Consider the following 23,112-nt stretch of genomic DNA (forward strand, 5'->3'; position numbering starts at 1 on the left):
GTCGTAAACTTGTCATTTTAACGGGTTTGAAATTTGATAAGGCAAATTAAAAAAAATACTATGAGTTTCTTAGAGAAATCTATATCTAACTGTGAATTCATGATTCAACAAGACAAGCATTATTCAGTATTAATTTTCTTTAAAGATGATTGACATATGTGGTATACCAATCTTTACGGCTGCCCATAATTTTGTCGGGCTCGTGAAATAAGCGTCGCTTCATCGTTTTAGAATTACCAAATATGATTTTGAAAGAATTTAACCTCCTGAATTGGAATTTGGTCTTAGATTTCATCCATGAGCTCAGTTTTTGGTGTTAGGGCGGTTCAAAAACGAAAAGTACGTTAATGGAAGGAAAATTAGCCGGTCATAGCTAATCAAAAAAAATAAACACATAAAGCTTAGTGCATTTAGAAATGAGACAGTTACGAATGCGCGTATCTCAAAAACAATTCGTTTGATCGAAATACGTCAGCTAGTAATTTATAAAGATAACTGTTCGATGCGTTTTTTTTACTTTTTTAATATACTCCGCCTAAAAGCGGGGTTGGGCTCAGAGTGTCTGTCCCGGGATTTCCCGGGAATTTGAAAAATTCGGGAATTCCCGATTCCCGGGAATTGTAGTTTCATTCCCGGGAATTCCTGAAATGTATGAAAGCCTGAAGCCTCCGGAGTCATTCTTTTTGTTCATTTTGAACAAAACTCGTTAAAAATATGCCGATTCCGGTTGCAGTAGACATTTTGCATCCATTTGGTGCTGTTAGCACCGACATGGCCGTTCTCTCTAAAAGAGCCTCTGATCGTCAAAGTGTGTTTGACAGACTGTGCTGTGATTCATTCGTCAACACCTGGGGGAGGAAGACTGAATAAAAAAAAGAAAAAAATCTTTCTAACGTCAAATTTCTCTCATCAATCTACCGACCAGTGCGAAGATTCAAAATTTTACTTTTTTATTTGGTGATTTTCAATAAAACTTTTTTGATGTTGAAAAGCACTTGTTTTGCATGAAACAATGATTTAATTAGGTTTTGTTTTGCTTTGGAAAATTCTTGCAGGCGTATAGAGTCGCTCAATTTTCGTTGAAGTTTTTGAAGCTGATAAATAAAAAATGTTTGATTATTGGTTGTTCTAAAAATAGTTTAAATAACAGATTTCGATTTTGGGTGGATCCCATGGACCGAACAACATTTTTATATAGTTCAAAGTTTATATTTAAGACAGAGTTGACAGAGTTGACAGACTGGTATTGGATAATCTAGCTGGTGTATTCAATTTCGATGTTTACTTTTGAATCTGCAGCAATTTACTCAACAACTGAGTTACATGACTCGCTACACGAAACTGATCATCGTAAGTAAAAATTTGAACGATTACAAATCTTTTCAACAACTCCTGGCTTTTTGCCGAACAGTAAGAAAACGATACAGCGAATTTCAGTCTTCCTCCCCCAGGTCAACACTAAGCGCGATGACTTAGCAGAAGAGAAGAACACAAGTTTCTAGAATATTCATACCGTATTGTTGAGATAGGAGTAGTTAGCAGTTTATTTATACTCGAATATAATCTTCGAGAATTTATTGTAACTATTTACTGTGAGTTTTAAAGTTATTCCGTAAAATTACATTTCCTTCTAACGATTAATCTACAAATGTAGGATAGTGCGATCTGTGAGTTGCACCACAGTCCAGTGTAGGACCGTTTCGATTTGCTAGGTTAGGGGATAACAAGATGTAGGTATGAAAAATTGATTTGTTAACCTTTTTGCTGAAATAAAACTCATTTGTAGTTTTGAGCCCCACAAAAAGTGCCGCTTCAGAAACGACTTTCCTTCATCCGAACAGGTGCAATTTTTTTAAAATCAGATAGATTAGTTTAAAAATATTATATTTATTTCCACGCCGTATTTATTGATTGAAAACTAACAACAGATCTAAAAATATATGAAAAATCGTGCAGCAGGTGACATATTGTGTCTTCTCGAAAGTAACATTCATGCACTTGTTTCCCTTGGCTTTGAAAGCCAGTTAAACTTCAAAATCTCAAAATGATAAATACATTTTTTTTTTTCATATGAAGAGCAATTATGTAAAGTGTACAGAAAAAACGAAAAATGGATGGAATAAACAAACATATAAAAACTTTTTTTTATCAACTCCTAATTGCATGGATGAATTCTTCATTAGACTTTTTCAAGTTATTTTATAGTTCGTTATACTGTTTCTAATTTATCATTGTTGAACACAGTTTGATTTATTTGATAAAAAATAACTTAAAAAAACATTATGAAGTGTACATTTTGAACAAGTTATGGACTTGTATGCACGAAAGGTTCGATAAGCTATGTATATTTGAATCGAAGTGCATACATTTTACATGTTTTTGAATATTTCCCGGGATCCCGAGAATTCCCGGGAAACAGGCCACCAGATTTCCAGATTCCCGGGAACGAGAAATTGGTCGGGAAATGGACACTCTAGCTGGGCTCTTGACCATTTGAACCGAAGTGGTAAAAGGTTGAAATAATCATCGAACATTTTTTTTTTTATTCAAACGATATTTTTCAATTCAACGTATTTCGATATTTCTGGAACAAATTTGATTTTTTTGTTGTATTATTTTATTTATCCATATTTTAAACCATAAGATATATTTTATAACTAAAAAACCATTCCAAGAAAATCTCTTCACATAACCTAGATTGAAGCAACAAATTGAAATTTTTCATTATTTCGTAAAAAAAGGCCAAAACTAAAGTGACATTCCATCATTCAAATGATTGCTCTCAACACCCCTAAGTGAAAAAGGCGTTTGTTTCAAAGCAGAAAAATTCCATTCACTTTCAGTTCTAAATCTTATTGACATTTTCACTGTCATCATCGCCATTTTGCTACCCCAACAGGTTCTATCTCATTTTCCCCCCTGGTTTCAACAAAACGAATCCAAAACAAGACGCGTTTGAATCACTTTCATCTAGCTTACGTTTTCCTCACTCTTACACATCATGTGGGTGATGCGTTTGGATTTTGGGCGGAAAATGATTGCTCACTTCAATGGAGCTCTTTGCATAAATATGGCATAATTTAGCCGTAGTTGTTCTCCCCCTTTTTATATTTTTGTTCCGGAATCGTTGAAAGAATCGACATTAGATGCATTCATTTGCGATTGTTGATGACAGGGTGGGCGGGCCATTATTCTGTATGGAGAGGTTTTTCATCAGCAACGGTATTGTGCAGTTGGTTTCAGGAGTTTATGAAAAAGGTTCTCCCTTTGAGCAAAAATTTTCCTTCAAGAGTTTTTTCTGGTGTAAGAAGGTTTGTTTTTGTTTTTTTTTAGTTTTTATTGTGATTGGGAAAGAATTTTCAATAAAAAAAAATCCATAAAAAGTCAGACTTAAAATCGAAACCAATCTCCAATAGAAATTTTTAATCTTCTAATGCTTTAGAGATAAACCGTAAATAATATAACACCTAAACTATGCAAGTCGTTCTAATAAAAGTTATAACGGTTATAACGATAAATCCACTCTTAAATCCATTTTATAACAAAAGATTAACTTTTGCTTTGTGATAACAGTTCATATAAAACCCGGAAAACAATTCAACGACTTCCATAACAATATTGTGACTCATTTGACGCCATCTCTACAGTTATTCAAAATTTAATGAGCCCTGTTTTATGAACTCCATCCGTTGCTAGTTAATAGTGTGACCAAGCATCTCCGGAATCAACGGCATCGTCATCGTTACGATTCGTCCATCCGGCCAATAAAAATCAATTTCATTAAAATTGGGAACCATCAATCGAGTAGTCAGTCTCTCGTTACAACACGACTAGGCCGTCAAAAGTCTCTTCTCGTTCTGAGGTCCAATTAAAATCAGCCATTGTGCTATAAAATGTTTCACTAAATTTTACGCTTTCGCCACATTTTATCCCCAACATCAGCATTTGGCATTATCGATTGGTGTCACGGTGCAGTGCATATCGATTTTAGTGTTTATTTGTGGTTATGGGCCCATTCCGAATTTCGTTGTTGATTTCCTCTATCAATAAAAACGCATTGTCGATCAATCTGGTCCCGGGAACAGTCGACAGTTTGGAGTCACAATGTCCCGGCCGGCCATCAATCCGAACAGGCTCATTAAGTTTTTTTTAATAGCCATTCGAACTCTTGCCGTCTCAGGAGACAGGAGGGTGTTTATAATGAACGAAAATTTCATTAATGTCAAAAAGCTTGAATTGAAACAAAAACAATTGACTGTATTTCCGTTATATATTATTGGATTCCGGATCTTTTCTAAATACAAATGTTGCATTTTCTTCATACTCTTAAGAAAAAATACGGATAAATTTTTTTTTCACGGTTTCGAAGGAATTCTCGAATTTTAACTGAAACACGACTCACTAGGCGGCGCAAAACTTCTTCGTCAATCTTTTAAGCAATCTTATTCCATCAGGTCTTCATCTGATTGATATCTTTGACAACCGTTCCCTTTGGCTCGAGTCTCTTCTTCATGATTGCCCAGTAGATATTTCTCAATAAGGCGGAACTGGGGGCAGTTGGGTGGGCCATTAGACTGAGTCGATTTGGGGTCATTTTGGAGTTTCTCAAACCCTGGGGTCTTAAAAGCTTCGTGTTGGTCTAAAACTCATCCATGATTTTTGCAAAATTTTTAAGTAATGTTTACATGAGTAAATTTGAACTTTTAGGTTTGTATGGGAAAATTGAATATTTTGTACTGAAAAATCATCATCATTTTTGTTTCGTCTGTGGAACCGAGCCAGCTTATGGTTTTTGTGCCAATCAATAAAATTCCAAAAGGAAATTTTCCGCTGAACAACTTTGTCTAAGACCGAACCTTCGTATCTTATTAGGAAAAAAAGTTATTAGCTGTTTAACAGGGGTATGTCTTTTCGCACTGATAAACAATGAATTCAGTTGACATCCCTGCAGAGTGCCTAGCGAGGTATTGCGTGACTACTTTCCATGCAACACTTCGCGATGCTCAAGCGATGTCAATTGAATTTATTGTTTATCAATGCTAAAAGACATACCCCTTTTAAACTTCTAATAACTTTTTTGCCTAATAAGATACGAAGTTAGGTCTTCGACAAAGTTTCTCAGCGGAAAATTTCCTTTAGGAGTTTTATAAACTGGCATAAAAACCATAACTGATTATAATTCAAAACCAAGGGCTCAAAAATGAATGACAACTTGCTGTTAAATTACCGGAAAAAAATTGAAAAACAAATGAAATCGTTTGAAAATAATACACCAATTGCAGTAAATTTTGGTTTTGTACAAAATAAATTTTACATTTCTTCCTGTCAAAAATGTTTGAAAGAAAAAGCATAACAGTGTTGTACACACCTAGGCTTAAAAATATAACAAAAAAATTACTAGCTGAAATCATAAAAATTAATGTTCGTACAGATGAAATTTTGGAATTAACAAACCGCGTGATGCAAAACAATCATATTCCAGCATATGGTAAGGTGAATCTTTGGTTTGCATTTTGATGCATTTCTGCCCAAACTGGTAACTGAATTATAAAATATTTATTTAAAAAATTTGGTGAGTGTCCAAAAAATATTTTTACAGCAACAGTGTCGTTATAGGATAGTAAAAGCAGCATAAAGTTTGTAGGTGATATCAATAAGCGAATCCACCTTACTGAAGTTGCATGCAATTTTTATGTTTTTTTTTATTCAATTTATTTTATGCCAAGATGATTATGATTTATTCCATAGCTGATCAAAACATTATAGGTTATGGTGCGAATCCAATAAGAAACTTACTTGAAAATATTTCGAATTGGTATTTTCTCGTCGTGAAATAAATTGTTTTATTTTATACTAACTTTCAGTTCGCGTATAGAAGAAGAAGAAGAAGAAGAAGAAGGAGAAGAATACTAACTCGAAAAAGTAAAGATGAATATCAATCTATCTTTGATTCTGAAAAATGTATGATTGACGGTCACTTAAATTTTCGCTGACAAATTGTTTCAAATTATTCAACTGTTAATCGCGGATTTTTTTTAAACAATTTTTCTTTAAAATATTTTACATTGGGCCCAAGAGCTGAAGAAAGTGTGATAAAAAATAAATAAAATAAACAAAAAAAAAACTATGACGTTAGCAAAAGGCAACAAATTCACTACTTAAACGAGGTGAATATAATGAGAGAGTAAATTTTTACCAATTTCGAGTGCTGAATCCAAAGATGCATTTCCTTTTTCGAATAGATTTTGAATTTGTGCCATGTTCTGATAAAACTGTAGTTTTTTTTCAAAAATAAAGAAAAAAAAAGATTTTTATTCAATGATCAACTTTTCCCAACATTTCTCAAGTTATGTCGAGTTGTGAGAAAAACTATTATGTAGTATAGAAGTTGTCTTTTAGCGTATTCTTCCCCTTTTTTGTAAAATAATGGAATATGAGCAAATTTTAAATATCTGAGCTGTGTGTTGAGATAAAAATCTCAATACAACTTTCATCATCGTCGCTCTGCGTAAGTATTGATTTCTATATGTTGTTGACTAATGTACGCATCATATGCTTCTTTTATTTTTCAAGCTTAAAAAAACGTTGTTGGCGGCGTACCACTCCATGGCCTTTTTACCGTAATGGCAAGATGCCAAATCCGGCCAAAACAGTACGGAACAACCGTGTTTCTTCAGGAAAGGCAGCAGACGTTTATTCAAACACTCTTTCACGTAAATTTCTTGGTTGACAGTCCCGGAAGCTATGAAAATGCTGCTTTTCAAGCCACAGGTACAGATGGCTTGCCAAACCAGATATTTCTTCGCGAACTTTGACAGTCTCATGTGCTTGAAAATATCTACTACCTTTCCCCTTCCTTTTGCCTCCTGTCCCGGAAACTGCTTGTAGTCGGCTTTGACGTAGGTTTCGTCGTCCATTACCACGCAGTCAAACTTCGTGTACAGCCTCCGGGATCGCGCTTTGGCCGTCGTATTTTGTTTATCATCGCGATTTGGAGTCACTACCTTCTTGTAAGTCGATAGTCCGGCTCGTTTTTTGGCTCGATGCACGGTTGTAGACGATACGCCCAGCTTATTTGCGGCATCTCGAAGAGAGAGGTTTGGGTTTCGCTTGAAACTACCGGCAACTCTCTTTGTCGTCTCAGCGGCTTCCGGTTTTCGATTTCCTCCCCCAATCCAGACTTCCTGGCTGTCGACAAACGTTCCCCAAACACTCTAATTACATTTGTAACGGTTGATTTGGCAACCTTTAGCAATTTTGCCAGCTTTTTGTGCGAGTAGCTCGGATTTTCGCGATGCGCGAGCAAAATTTTGATACGCTGCTCTTCTTCCTTGGACGGCATTTTGACAACTGAAGAGTGAATTCCAAAATCAAAATAGGAGCAACATTCTACACACACCTTCAAAATGAGGGGTGTTCAGGTTTTTTAAATGCAAAGTTGAGAGAAATACGTCAAGTTGATATTGACCAAATTTTGACCGTATCACCATTTATCTTTGACCACCTTTATGTATGTTGGTGTTTTTATATACATTCAGAACTTAAAGTACATTTATCCTATCTGTAAAGTTTTCTTATGTGAAATGAAGAGTTTTAAAAAATATTCTGTCAATTTTATTCAATGCTATAGAGATGAACATAAATCTTTCAGAAATAACTTTGGCAAAACGTTCGCGAGCCATTTTCTTGAAAGTATTTGATCATACACAACCTTTTGTCTATATCCTCACCTGAATTTCCCTTAGAATAACTTAATGAATCGTGAATTACAGTTTTGGGTCATCTCATCCACTTTGCATGTTATTTGACCAAATAAGATTTGGTGGCCCACGATTCTCCACCATTTTTCAAAATTCAAAAAGAACTTGGGAAAAATAATTTTAGAAAAAATTAAAAATATTGTTAATTAAAAGGTCAGAAATATAGACATTCATACCATTTTTTTTATCATTTGTCTTTTTTCATAAAAAAGTGAAAAATGAACGAGTATTCTCTGTTACACCATCACGTATGAACGGCAGTCTGAATCAAGTGAAATTTGGTATTTATCGGGCCAGAAAAGGTTTGAATAATAGTTTCGAGAAACTCACTATTTACGGAAATGGACCACCATACAAAGTTAACCTTAAATAGGACACAAGTCAAACAATTTTAATACGATTTTCATAAAAAATAATTTACGAGCACGAAGCTACTGGATTAACTCGAAAATCTAAAGATTAAAATTCAATTTTGTTTTTCATGAACGTTTTTTAGTTCATCAGTTATTATTGATCGATTTCACTCATAGATGGTTGATTTTAAAATAATTAAACGTAATTTCACCAACACTAGAGATGATGAACAAAATGTGACACAAAATCAAATTTTGAATTCAGCAGCAAACTGTTAGTTCATGTGCTTTTGTTAATCAGAACTGCATTTTAATTTTTATTTTGGTTCAGCCTTGAACTATATCTACTAATTTTAATGTAAAACATTAAAAAGATCATTCTTTTTACAGTGTCGTTTGAAAAGTTAGTTTCGAACAGTAAATGCTGAAATTTCTTTTCGTTTTTTCAAAAAAATGTTAAAGCTTATCAAGAAAAAAAAAGCTGAATTTTCGTGTTCTCACCGAACAAACACAAACTTTGACTGTGAAGAGAAATTTAAACAATTTTCAGCATGAAAGCAAAAAAAGAAAGCTGTTATAATTCAAAGCATCCACTTCCATAAAAATGCGCCCATAATTCCGACAAAAATGCTTCCACATAAAAAAAAATCATAATTCCATCCGCAAACGCTCATAGTTCGTTCGGAAAATACGATTTTAATGCGCATATCGAAACAAAAGGAAAATCCCGACACAAAACATCTTCCAACTTTCGAGTGCAGAAACTATGCGAAGGGGTGGCCTGGAAGGTAACAAACATGCTTGCCCAGCCAGACTCAACGGGAGCTTCGAAGCAGAAATCCCCAACAGCATCCGCCGAGCAGAGCCAACCAAATCGGTAGCTCAGTCGAAGCAGAATTACTAAGAGGAAAAAAATCCCCTAGAAAATTCTCCAGCATCTCTGTGGGTGGGCCACCAGAAAACACAATCGAGGGAATCATTACAATTCGGCTTAAAATTTATGACAAAATTACACATTCCGATGGCCGCAACCATTCACGCAGAGGGACATGTCGAGTGGCTTTCCTCCTCCTCCTCCTCCTTCTAAAGGTTTTTCCTGCTGGGTACGGGTATTCCGGTGCTTCCGGTTTCTGGAATGGTCCCTAACCAGTAAGTTGGAAGAGAAAATCCTCCCGATGCATAGAAATGGCCTTTTCAATGGGCTACAGCAGCAGCTCACTCGGTGTTATATATTGTACTTTACAGTTTAACGGAAAATTGTTGAGTTGAGTGAGGAAATATCCGCAAGGTGCTCCTGGCTGCCAGAAGAGGGTTGTTTTGTGGCTCCCGATAACTGCGTCATGTTGCCAACGTCGAGAGGGTGGTTTTCGATGAGAGGGGAAATGCCCCGAAGCGCATTTCGACAAGCGGATTGTTCTATTGTGAACTTCAAATACCTTCACAGGGACAGTTTCCGCTGACAGTACCGATACGTTTGAGTATGGTTTTATGGACCTGATTTCGGTGTTTGCAATGGAATCATTGATAGATTATTTAGAAGTGGTACCTATCAGAAAAATCTTGTTTGAAGCAAACTGTAGCAAATTTTCGTAAACAGGAACGAATCGTTGGAAATAAACTTTTCTCTGTTATATTTCAATCAACTCTAATTTAATTTAAGGCCAGTATCAATTTTTTTTTATAGATTACTTTGAATATAACATATGATAAGACTGAATCGATTTGGGGTCATTTTTTATTTTTTCAAACCCTGCGGTCTATTTTTTAAACGGACACAAACACCTACAGGATCTCAATGAAACTTAATGTTTCCTCGAAGAGATTCCTTTTACTTAACTCTAACCGTACATAAAGGGTGATACAGTCAAAATTTGGTCAATATCAACTTGACGTATTTCCTACAATTTTGCATTTAAAAAACCTGAACAACTCTCATTTTGAAGGTGTGTAAAAAGAAAATTGGCATGGGCAAGAAGAAGAGAGTTGTTTCTTCCTCTTTGCCAGGCTCCGGCTAGCTCGTTAAATGGAGCCCAAAAGGAAACTTAATAGCTGTTTCCAAAAGATTAAAAAGACAAAACTTTTGTATTCATTTTCTAACTTTGCATCAAACAAACATTTTATTTCAGGCGGCCCATTGTCGTGGGACTATTGTGGGTGAATATGGGCAAGACAATTTAGCTTTTGACTTACATAGGTTGGCCGGGTGTGCTTGGCCCTTTATCTTTTCCTTCTTCCCGTTTGTTGGTTTTCTTTCGGAACTCTATTGCACGTGGGATGGGAGGAGTAAGTAAGGACAATTTTGCTCGTGTGTAATTTTGAGCTTTCCACTCATCTCTGCGGCTTTCAGTGGCCAGATCAACTTGGCACTTATTGTCCTCTTCTGCTCCGGGTGCTTTTGTAGCTTTTTTCCGGGTTTTCGTCCTCAGCTCGGCGGATTTCTCAAACGGTTCGTTCTTTCCAGACCGTTCTTCCAACGGCTTGGGATTTTCTTGCACGATGGTGTTGACTCGGAACACAACACACAGCAAACGACTTCCACGAGCTTTTGCTTGCATTTTGAGCACGAGACCCGGTCGTGAAAACTCGATCCCAGCTTAAGAACGGCGTAAAATCCGCTTGGAACGGTATCAATTCACTCCACGCACTTGAGCTTGTTAAATCTCAATCGTTTAAACCACAATAAATCGCGTTTACGCGGAACTCGCGTTCTTTTACGACGGCGACGACGAGGACGGTTTCGCCTCGCTTTTTTCTTTCTCGTCGAATGACAAGTCCACGGAAGTGCCTGAAGTTGAGCCGGTGCTGATGTTTTCTTGATGCTTTTTCTTGCTTGCCCAGTTTTCTTGCGGATGACAACAGTGCGGTTTCATTTTTCTTCAGGTCGGTTCACATTTTTCATCTACACGGAGCGAAATCCTTCGAAGTTTTCATCACTCGATGAAAATCATTTTGTTTGATGACATGTTATTTATCCGAATTGGTTTATTGAAGACAAAATAAACCAAGTATAATTTTATATGTTACAGGTGTATGTGTGTAGAATGTTGCTCCTATTTTGATTTTGGAATTCACTCTTCAGTTGTCAAAATGCCGTCCAAGGAAGAAGAGCATCAAAATTTTGCTCGCGCATCGCGAAAATTCGAGCTACTCGCACGCAAAGCTGGCAAAATCGCTAAAAGTTGCCAAATCAACCGTTACAAATGTAATTAATGTGTTTGGGGAACGTTTGTCGATAGCCAGGAAGTCTGGATCGGGGGGAAATCGACAAAGAGAGTTGCCGGTAGTTTCAAGCGAAACCCTAACCTCTCTCTCCGAGATGCCGCAAATAAGCTGGGTGTATCGTCTACAACCGTGCATCGAGCCAAAAACCGAGCCGGACTATCGACTAACAAGAAGGTAGTGACCCCAAATCGCGATGATAAACAAAATACGACGGCCAAAGCGCGGAGGCTGTACACGACGATGCTGACGAAGTTTGACTGCGTGGTAATGGACGGCGAAACCTACGTCAAAGCCGACTAAAAGCAGCTTCCGGGACAGGAGTTTTATACGGCAAAAGGAAGGGGAAAGGTAGCAGATATTTTCAAGCACATGAAACTGTCAAAGTTCGCGAAGAAATATCTGGTTTGGCAAGCCATCTGTACCTGTGGCTTGAAAAGCAGCAATTTCATAGCTTCCGGGACTGTCAACCAAGAAATTTACGTGAAAGAGTGTTTGAATAAACGTCTGCTGCCTTTCCTGAAGAAACGCGGTTGTTCCGTACTGTTTTGGCCGGATTTGGCATCTTGTCATTACGGCAAAAAGGCCATGGAGTGGTACGCCGCCAACAACGTGCAGGTGGTTCCCAAGGACAAGAACCCTCCCAACAAGCCAGAGCTCCGCCCAATTGAGAAATACTGGGCTATTATCAAGCGAAACCTAAAGAAGTTCAAGGCAAACTGGCTTTCTGCGGCGAAGAAGGTGGACAAGGTGGCTGTACAAAATCTGATGGCAGGGGTTAAGCGTAAGGCCCGGCAATTCGGATTTGGAAAAGCGGAAGCCTAATTGAATATTTTTCCTGATTTTTTTTTGTTTCGATTATAGTGATAAAACGACTATAATCGAAACAAAAAAAAACTTGAAAAAGAAATTTAATTTGCTTTTAAAACAAACAATATCACCGATTTATACGCCTTTTCCTTGACCAAATTTTGACCGTATCACCCTTTATGATATCAACTTGTCTCGAAGCATGAAACATTTATTAAAGTCACTTCTTTTAATTTTTTTTTAACTTGATATAACTTACTTCATGAATGTGATTTTTTTTGTAAAAAGAACTTTAACAAGCACTCGAACTCCGAATGACTTATTTTAATATTTTCTTGTTTTAATCAGATCATTCAATTCTAAACTTGCTTAAACTTACTGCGATGTGATCAAACGATAACTATTGAAAAATATTTTATTCTTACCTGATATTTTTATTTATATAAGGTGAGACTGTATAATCGATGAATCATGTAATGGAATGATTTCAGGTGCAACGACTAAACGGTAAAGATTTCGGTTTCACATTATTTATTACAGGCATGTTAAGATTCGTTGCCGTGATCCGATAAATATACCCAAAAGCTGAAAGAGGCTCTAAATTCTACTTTCCTCTAACGAGTGTGCCATTCTGTAAGACATGTAAACAGCAACAATATTTGAATGGAAACTGGAAGCTTATTGACCGAGTTCGCAACAAATCGGGGCCCGTATTGTGTAAACTTTTCTCATCAAAACTGGAACATTGCTGCAGACTACAGAGTAGCTTTCGGCAGTTCTAGTCATCAAATCCGTACCCATCTATCAAACTTGCTAGCTTCGAAACAGGAAAAACGATAATTCCTCAATGCTGTAGAGCCAACGAACGAGAGGGCGCTGAAAAGCTCTTACAAATGAAGAATGAAAAGGCTCTGACAGTCAGTCAATAGAGATACTAATAACTCTCTGCAGATGAGCCTCTGATTTACAACCTTTTGAATATTGCGCCCAGTTGTGACGGATGCTGCAGTTTGTAGAGCAAAGCTGAAGGGTATTCATTCTGTTTATAGCCCAGATATGTTCTGCTGACTGGTGGCTGGTTCTGGTGATGATGATGTTGTTGCTTACTGGTCCGGAGAAAAAGGGAGAAAATTAGAAAAACTCTAAATGAAAACTCCTAAGGAAAAGTTGTATTTTTCTTACTTTCTAGACATTTTATAAAACATTATAGGTTGCATTCTATTAACTCACATTTTAATTTTTTATTCACAAGTTGATTTTATTTAAATCATACTTTTACAAAATTATGAGCATATTCTCATCTTAAAAAAAAATCAAAGAATTTGCCTGCAGCAAATTTTTCCCAAGGGACCACTCAGTCAAACTGGTGCCAACGCAACATGCAGCTGCTGCTGCGAAGAGGGTTTGCCTGCAATTGAATACATCGTCAGACGTCAGGTTTGTGGGGCTTGATTTTTCTACAGCATTCATCAAGCCTTTCAATGGCTGCACCTACTGTAGAAGCTAAACGTCATTCGGCTATCGTCTGGGTGCCATTATGAAACGCAATGTCAACAATAAAAATAATAATTCATCTTTTTCTCTTGATTTGTGCTGAAATGTAGCTAGGGTAGGTGTACCCTCCTCCGTCGTATCCCTCTGATTCGTCGCAATTCATGAATGCATGTTTTAGAGCCGAGAAATCACTTTCCACTTTAATTGGCTACTTCACATGATAAACTTAAGCTTGTGAATTTATTTTCTATCACAAACTTGTCACTTTTAAAACTATTTGTTAATTTATTTGATATTGAAATCGCGAAGCGATTTGAATTATTATTGCACTCCGCCATATTGAAAAACGAACTTAGTGATCCCCCCAACGTGTTTCTTTGTTTTATCGCTTCCTGTCAATGCATATAACGATCAAAATCATAAAATTCGACAGAAAAGTGTTGAAATAAAATTAGAAAAATGATTTCAAACTAATCTGAACTATATAAATTTGTCAATATTCGATTGAAATCGAATCGCTCGGGCCCCATAATTCGTCGTAATTTTGCGACAGGAATAGCAAACCGTTTTGCAAGAATTGGAATTAGACCGGTTCATTTTTACTATTTTTTGCTAAACACAGTCGGACTCATAGAGAATGAACATAATGGATTTCCAAGTAATCACAACACAATACAGTAATTTTGTTTATTTTGAAACTAGGAACTTGATACGCTGGGAGATAAGTGCAAAAAGTCCATTTATATTAATAAATTACTAGAACGTATTCAGCATTGCTTATAATGCATGGTTTCAAATGAACAAAGAATTGATGGATTTTATAGCTAAGTGATTGGTGTTTTACAAATTATTTACTAACAGTATCGTGCATAATTAAATAGACGTTTCAGGTGCACACAAGAATATCTCCAACTTTCACATTTCTAGTATTCAACTCCAATGACATTGTTTCTTCAAAATTATTTCATATTTTAAGTTTTGATTAGTTTTGGTTCTATTATCCGATAACACTAAACCTTTCTCAAGTGTTTGAAACATGAGATACATCAATTATTTGAAAATTAGACTTTTTAAACTTCTAGCATTCAAACTGAGAGATCCTTGAAAACTAAAACTTTTCCAGTTTTCTGAAATTCTCTAAATGGGAATCAACTCGAGGAGAAAATTTCAATTCCTGGACCGAAAATCTCGATTTTTATTGAATCTTTACGATGCATGGAAAAACGATGAAAAAAATTCCCGTTGAAGGTCAAAATGACAAGAGAATTTGGATGAATGGATCATTTAAACTTTGAAATTAGAGTTCATGATTCTCTGGTTTGGATCTCAATACAAGTTTGGATAAAAAATCTGTAGATCTGATTTTATGTATATATAGTCGTTCAAAATTAAACAAAATCAAACCCGCTTATATCATGATTTCTACCATATAAGTTTTAATACTTGACTCATGTTTGCTGCATTTTTATAAATTCTCAGTGAATTTTCAACAAAAGATGTTTTGTCGTTTTTGACATATTACAATTTGAATGAAAAAAGTCGAAAAGTTTAATTTCAGTTGAATTACTCTACGTCATTTCCCAAAAATTTGAACCCAAACAACAAAATGTTAGAATAACGAAGCGTCAATTTCCGAAAAAAAAAACATTCTTGCAAAAACTTTTATCGCTCGCAAAAAAAACTCGAATAGATGAGCTGAACCAGTCTAATGCGCATTACACGCATCAACGCGGCGTTGCTTTGTGTCGATATCCTGCGCCAGGGTTCCCACATGCATTAGAATACACATGTTGACAAAACGCAAGTGTGATTCTGCCTCTCCTCAAATGTCTTACTATTCAGTCTCATTGCGTAGAAAAACATATAGTTCTATTAAAAATGTTGATGTTCCTTAAATATATGCAGTTACTGTGTGAATTTGTGCCATGTAATTTGTGAAAAATGTCTGTATGAATGTTATAAAATCTTATTTTACAGACAAATCCTGGATCATGGCAGCCCAGTCCGTTGGAGAGTGTGTTGGTACAAAATACATTTGCAGGGTGGATTCAATTTGTAAGGTTTAATATTGAGCTGCCTGCAATTGTCTTAGCCAAACAATGGTACCTAGATACAAAAATGCTACCTTGGGATTTCTTGGCAAGACCATTTTATTGCGACTTAGATCTCATTCGAACTTTGCAGTTATCCTGCACGGTTGATCCGTGCGAAGTAAATAATCGCATTTGCATGAACCGCAACCGCAAAATTTCAAATCTATCCCTCATGAGGGAGGAATAGTTTGAGACAATTTCAGTAGAATTTAATAGAAAGTATAATACTTTGCTGCCTGCAGCTGCATTAGCCAAGCAATGGTAGACCTGTTTACAATAAAGCTATCCTAGTTTCATAGCTTATTGCGACTGGTTACTCGAGAGAACTTCTGCTGTTATCCTGCGCGGTTGATCCGTTCGATGTAAACTGATGCCAATTGCATGAACCGCAACCGCAAAATTTTAAATGTATTTCTGAAGAGGGTGGAATAAATTGAGACAATTCCGGTCTCCTTGTACGACGGAATTAGGGACCTGGTACGACAATGGAGGAACTTGAATGAGAAAAATAAATCATAAATTGACTCAAAAGTACGTAATGGATTGATCTATTTCCTACATAGTTTCATAAAACAGTATTAGAAATATAGTTCATTGAATAAATATCAGTTTCAAATCAACATGGAAGGCAATTCTATTGAATTAATGAAAACAGCGTCCTTAAGCCGTTGTCTTAGGTACATTTACCCTATGTATGGGATGACAGGATATTGGGAAAATCAGTGCCGTGTTTTTTTTTATTTAAAAACACAAATGCCATAAAATGTCGTTTCAAGAAAGTTTAATGGAGAACGCATAGAAAAATTATGTTTAAAAATGTTTAAAATCTCTTGAATGTTTACATTTATTTTGTGTCTTTTATGGCTTTTAATCTAAAAAAATCATACTTTGTATTGTTAAAAAAATGCAATAAACATTTAAGAGTAATATAGACTCGGATTTTTCATTTTAAATTTTACAATAGAATTGAAAAATGCTCAGTTAAATCATTATTATCACCGTTTTGAAGTTTATCCAATGTCTCCTGTCTGTTTATAAACGCAAAATGTTATGTTAATTACCGTCAACTGGGACGTCATGCAACACTTTTCGATTTCAATGGCTTCTAAAAACTTAATGTTCATAGATGGGAATAAGTTGCACAAATTCTGATTTTAAGAAAAAAAATAATTAAAACATTTGAAAATTTATTGTTTTTGACACATTTGTGATGTCATAACGCATAAAGTACCAATTTTAGTAATTTTTGGCTTTGTTCGAATTAAATTTTACATTTTTTCTGTCAAAAATATTTTAAATGAAAAACCATAAGGGTGCTGCATATATTTAAGGATAAAAAAGCTAGTAGCTGAAATAAAAAAAATGGATGGACGAAAAACGCATGATGCAAAAAAATGCAAAAAAATTGATGCTGCTTCACAAATATTTTCTGAAACTTTGCTAAAATCTATGTTTTCATCATTAAAAATTTTGTAGGATTATGTGAAAAATCATATGTGCGTATCTGATGCCTCAATATTTCTATATATGTTTAACTGGTTTTAAGATAAAGCCGTCCAGAATTCAAATCATTCATAAGACTTTGTATATCACCTTTAGTTTAGGTTTAGGTGGTGTGTGGATATTTTTAAATTTTCAACTATGTGTAAAACCTATTTTTAATACTGTTAATTGGTTGATCCTTAAATCTAAAAAGAGATTTTTAATTTATTTATTATCTTTCGTTTAATCAAGAATTCTGATCTTGCCTGAATATTTAGGTTACATAAATACACCGCATTTAAAAGTTTTATGTTTAAGTATTTGAAATTGAAAATTTTAAATAATTTAAAAAAAATTGTTAAAGACTGAGGCCCTTACTCTGCGCCGCGCGTGACGTGATGATAGTCGACTCACCCAAGTCACTTGATTCCAGTTGTCACTTAAGCCGAGAAACGTCACTCGGATGAACTTTGTGAGTTCTTACCTTATTCTCGTATTCACCCTGGGTGAGAATCGTCGCATTTGCGTGACGATTTTAGGTGACAATTGTCGGTACCTTTTCAGGTGGTGACGAGATAGAAATTTAATAGAAATTTCATTGTAAACGGAGAAGTTAGGCTGTAAATATTGAGTTTCACTACAGTATGATAGTTTAAGAATCAATAAAGAAAAATTCACTTTCATATTTGAATTTTTAAATTTATTCATACAGCGAAACAATTTTAACGACGTTATTAATAAGTTCAAGCATATAAAATTGGGCGAAGTTTAATTTTATTTCACTGTTAATATTCAACATGATAAAAAAAACACACTTATATAGCACTTCACTCCATTTTATTCGATTCCCGTCGCTGGGGGAAAATTTCACTTGCACCGAGTAGTGGTGATTTCAGACAAATTTAAGTTTCGGCTTCGAAGTCCTGCTCTAAACAATTCTTCCTCACTCGCAGTATCCCACGCCTTTCGCCATGTCCCGCGATAAAATCCGCCTTTTGTGACCCGGCTGGTTGAAGCAGCAGCCATCGATTGTTGTGCTTTTTTTTGTTCTTTTCGATGCGAATTCCGAATTCTGCGTTTTCACTTAGGGCGCACAATAATGCCCGTTTTTTTCTGTTGGTTGCTTGCTGTCACCTTACGACCCGTTGGTGACCAGTTACAGACCGGAATTATCACAAAAAACTTGGAAAATTAGCTCGGAAAATTCGAATTGCGAGCCAAAAAAATCAAAACAGAACAAATTCTACCATTTTGACAGATGTGCTCATTCGGTCACTCACCTAGAATGAACCTCTGTCACTTTACCCGTATCGACTCCGGGAATAAGGTGACAAATCTCACGGTGACTCCGAGGTGAGGTGACAATCATCACGTCACGCGCGGCGCAGAATAAGGGCCTGAGAAACGATTTGACTTATGGCTTAAGAAACAACAAGGATTCAATTTGCTTAAAATCTTCTTTGAGATTTCGTCAAAATGCTCGTATTATGCAGACAAAAAAAAGTTCTATTACCTCTTTCTTTTAATTCTTAATCGTTTGCAGTCTTCGGGAAAGTTGATAATTTAATAAATTCTTTATTTTTAGAAGCTATGAAATGTTGCAAAGTTTGCCAAAAAAGAGAACAAATTAATTTAAATGAACTTTTCGAATTTTTTAAGTGATCTCGAAAACAAGAGCTGGTATAAAAAGCTAATTGCATATTTGATATCAGCACTCCCAAATCATTCAAAATTAGCTCTTAAATTTTTTGCACTTTGGACAAATTTGAATTTTGTTTCCTGGAGCAATTAATTAACTGATAACCATTCGCATTTAAGAAAAACAATGATTGAAAAATAGGAAAAATGTAACTTTTTCTGACATTACTGAAGGCTTTTTTGATATCACAGATTTTAGTATCATTGAGAACTTTATCGAAAATGGTAATCGTTTTGACTAATACTTTAAAAATAAGTATTATCCAGCCGATTCAGGCTATACAGACTGGATGAACTTGGACAGCTTAAGTTGAACATTTTACACCAATTAACGAGATGGGAATCGAACCCTCACCTCAGGCGGTCCAAACGGTTACCGTGTCACTACGCTAACCACTCGGCCATCGAGACGTAATATTGTTGAGGGACCTTTCGGAGGTGTAAAGAGAACGTCGACTGATCTCTTTGGTATCTGATTTATTACTCTACTATGTACAAAGCCAGATTGGCGAACGAGTGTAATGAACAATGCTTGTTCGATCAAAAGAACAATCGAGTGTCGTGTGTTAGTAGTGTGTATGTGGTAACGATCATTCGATCGTGTGATGTGTCGGATGATGATTGGTCGGATCAATTATAGGGTAATTCGACAATCGTTGCCACAATACTCCCCCCATTAGTTTTTCCAATAACGGCGAGGGATTCGTACATGGCGTCCGGAGCGAGTTTTGTACGGTGTTGGTTCCGGATCGGGTGAAGGCTTCGGTTTAGTTGTGGGTGTTGGTTGTGGTTCGACGATCGGTGCTGGTGGGAGTTCGTCGGCCTGAACGAACGCGGCCTTCAGTCGGTTGATGGAGATAGGAGATGGCTTACCGTTGATATCGACGATAAAAATCTTCTTTTATCGCCGAGGAACACGGACAGGGCCGTCGAATAGTTGTGACTGCGATGGTTTGATAGCACCAACACGGACGAAGACATGACTGCATGTGGCCATCTCTTCTGGACGAACGATTTCTGCTTGGAGTGATTGCTCGTCGGTGTAGGTCTGATATTCGCCATCGTTCTTCTCAAATCGACAACAAACTCGGGTGATGGATTCGGACTGCTGCTACTCTCGGCAAAGAACTTTTCGGGCAGACGTAGTGGTGTGCCATAGGTGAGTTCGGCTGTGGTTGCCTGGATGTCTTCCTTCAAAGATGTTTGCATACAGAGTAGCACGATCGGCAATGATTCTGTCCACCTCGGGTTCTGGTGGCACATGATCGCAGCCTTGAGTTGTCGATGTGTGCGGTCGATTTGTCCGTTGGCCTGTGGGTGGTACGGAGTGGTGCGCAAATAGGTGATGCCTAGCAGTCAAGTCAGCTTTCGGAAAAGTTTGGATTCGAATTGTCTTCCCAGGTCGGTAGTAACGATGGTGGGGACACCGAACCCGGCGATCTATCCGCTGACGAAAGTTTTAGCTACTGTAGCTGCCGTCATGTTTGGAATTGGTAAAACCTCTGGCCAACGAAAAAACTTGTCTATTAGAGTTAAACAGTAAGAATTATCTTCGGATGGTGGGAGTGGTCCGATTAGTTCCATGTGCACGTGTGCAAAACGTTCCCCAGGGATGGCGATCTGGGATGTTCGGGTCTTGTTGTGCCGATGAACCTTCGATTTTTGACAGGGGATGCAATGCGTCACCAAATTCTTGCAATCGTGTCGCACCAATGGCCAGACGAAACGGTCGGTGACAAAACGGGTGGTCGCACGAACTCTAGGGAGCGATACGTTGTGCAGCTTGGTGATGATTTTGGACCGAAAATTTTTCGGCACGAACGGCCGAATATCATCAGTCGAAATGGCACAGTAGATAGGCACCGATGATAGTATGGATTGGAATGCCTTCAACTTTATGGAGGTGTTGGCCGGCGGGTTCACCAGAAAATCGTTGAGTTCGGGATCGGATTTCTGCTGGGCTGCCAGGGCGTCGAAATCGATAGCTTCATTGGTGTTGGTGATAGCTTCGATTCGACTCAGCATGTCGGCAACCTTGTTGTCGTCGACTTCCAAGGCCAGCTTCGCATCGGCGGAGGGGTGAGCCAGAAGAGCGACGTTTGCCAGGTCCGATTTGCATTTTTCGAACGCTACATTTTACTCTTCCTACCCCTGGAGAACTGTTTGCTCGTTTCAGACATTATTCGGGATCATCGAGTGGAGAATTTGCTGAGTCTCCGCCGCTCGTGGAATGAAACGATGATAGAAGTTGATGGTTCCCAAAAATCGTTTAAGCTGCTTCGCCTCCACCGGCCGGGGAAAATTGGTGATGGCTTCGACATTGCTCGGTTTGGATTTGATGCCACTTCGAGTGATGAGGTGGCCGAGAAACTTGACCTCGGGTTTGCCGATTTGACATTTGCCAGCGTTGATGGCGAGACCATTCTCGCGTAACCGGCCAAATACCAATCGTAGATGTGTTGCTCGATGTCTTCGGAAGCAACACAAAGATCTTCGACGTAGGGAAACACAAAGTTTATGTTTCTATGATTGTTACCTTTCTGCATAGCAGTGTGAAGAAGAGTGGAACAAAGGGAGTTCCATAGAAATTGCGTTGAATTGCTCGAAAACTTATTAACCAATCAGGGCTCCATATAAGTTTGTTAGTATGAATCGACAACTTATCATCGAGAACCTCTCTTATTTCTGGGTGTTGAAGTTATTGTCAAAATTTAATTTTGATGATGATGTGGATGTGGATGTAAAGTCTGCTTCATTTAATATTGGAACACAAACAATTGCGTGTAGTTCAGTCATTTATTAACGAATTCATAATTTGTTTTTCATACAAATGTAGCATTTTCTTTACTCTTTCAAAAAAAAAAAAATTAAAAAAAATATTCATTGCTGTTTCGAAGAAATTCTCATACTTTTCCCGTAATACGGCACATGAGGCGGCGCACATCCTTTTCGTCCACCGTTTTGGCGATTTGATTCCACCAGTTCTTCATTTGAGTCATGTTCCTAACAAGTTTTCCCTTTGCCTTAAGCCTCCGCTTCGTGATTGCCCAGTATTTCTCTATCGGCCGGAACTGGGGGCAGTTTGGGGGGTTGAGGTCCTTCGGTATTACGCTGACCCCGTTCCTTGCGTACCATTCCATAACCGTTTTGCTGTAATGGCAGCTTGCGAGGTCCGGCCAAAACATTACTGGACGGTCGTGGGTACGAATAAACGGCAGAATCCGTTTCTGTAGGCACTCTTTTTTGTAGACTTCTGATGTCATTGTCTTGTCAGTGAGAAAGACTTTGGTTTTCTGTCCACAACTGCATATCCCCTGCCAAATCATGTACTTGCGGGCAAATTTATCCGCAAACATGAACTTAAATTTTGCAGGTACATCCCCCCGAGCCGTCGCCAAATAAAATTTTTGACCTGGGATTTGCCCAAAGTCCGCCTTCACGTAGGTCTCATCGTCCATCAGAATACATCCGTCGAACTTGGTCAGCACTTGGTCGTACAGCTTTCGAGCACGGATTCTGGCCACATTGTTCTGCTTCAGCGTCCGATTTGGCTGTTTGCTGGCTCGGAATGACCTTATTCCTTCCCGGAGACGAATTCGTCGCACCGTACTGTGAGCGGCCTGGAACTTATTGGCCAAATCGCGGTCTGAAAGATTGGGATTCCTCTTGACGGCCTTGATGACTTTCCCACGCAGTTTCCGGTCGACAGTTCCACTCTGACGCTTCTAATGCGGCTTCCGAGCCGTCGTCAATGTTTCCTTGTACTGCTTGATAACACGCCATACGGTATTTCTTGGCATTTTAAGCTGTTTAGCTAGCTTCGATGCCGACAACAATGGATTTTCAAGAAAACTGTGCACAATTTGATCTCTTCGTTCGGCTTCCATGGCGGTTGTTTACAAAATGCTATCGTTTGGTGTTATGACGTAAATACATGGTGAAAGGTAATGAATTTCCCGACACGTGGGTGAAAAAAGTTTCCAAATCCGTCCACTAGGAGCGCCACAATGAGCAAAAGAATTTGTTCCAATATTAAATGAAGCAGACTTTAGTTTGATATGAACTGATTAACTGAGTCCCCCTCCCAAACTCCTCAAAATTAAAACTCATGGAAAGTTCAGATAATATGTTAAGTATTGTACAATTTCAAAACTTGAAAATATTGATTGTAACTAAGTCTGATTTTTTTATTCTGTGACGGTT

At 37.4% G+C, this 23,112-nt stretch overlaps 1 protein-coding gene across 3 annotated transcripts in view; it reads left to right on the forward strand.

The window, feature by feature from the left end:
- The window catches only part of LOC129750145 (uncharacterized), a 531,649-nt gene that overhangs the window by 494,739 nt on the left and 13,798 nt on the right, over positions 1-23,112 (forward strand). The gene's annotated exons all lie outside the window — the stretch shown is intronic.

This window comes from Uranotaenia lowii, chromosome 2 (assembly GCF_029784155.1).
Source record: "Uranotaenia lowii strain MFRU-FL chromosome 2, ASM2978415v1, whole genome shotgun sequence".
In the NCBI taxonomy this organism is placed as follows: domain Eukaryota; kingdom Metazoa; phylum Arthropoda; class Insecta; order Diptera; family Culicidae; genus Uranotaenia; species Uranotaenia lowii.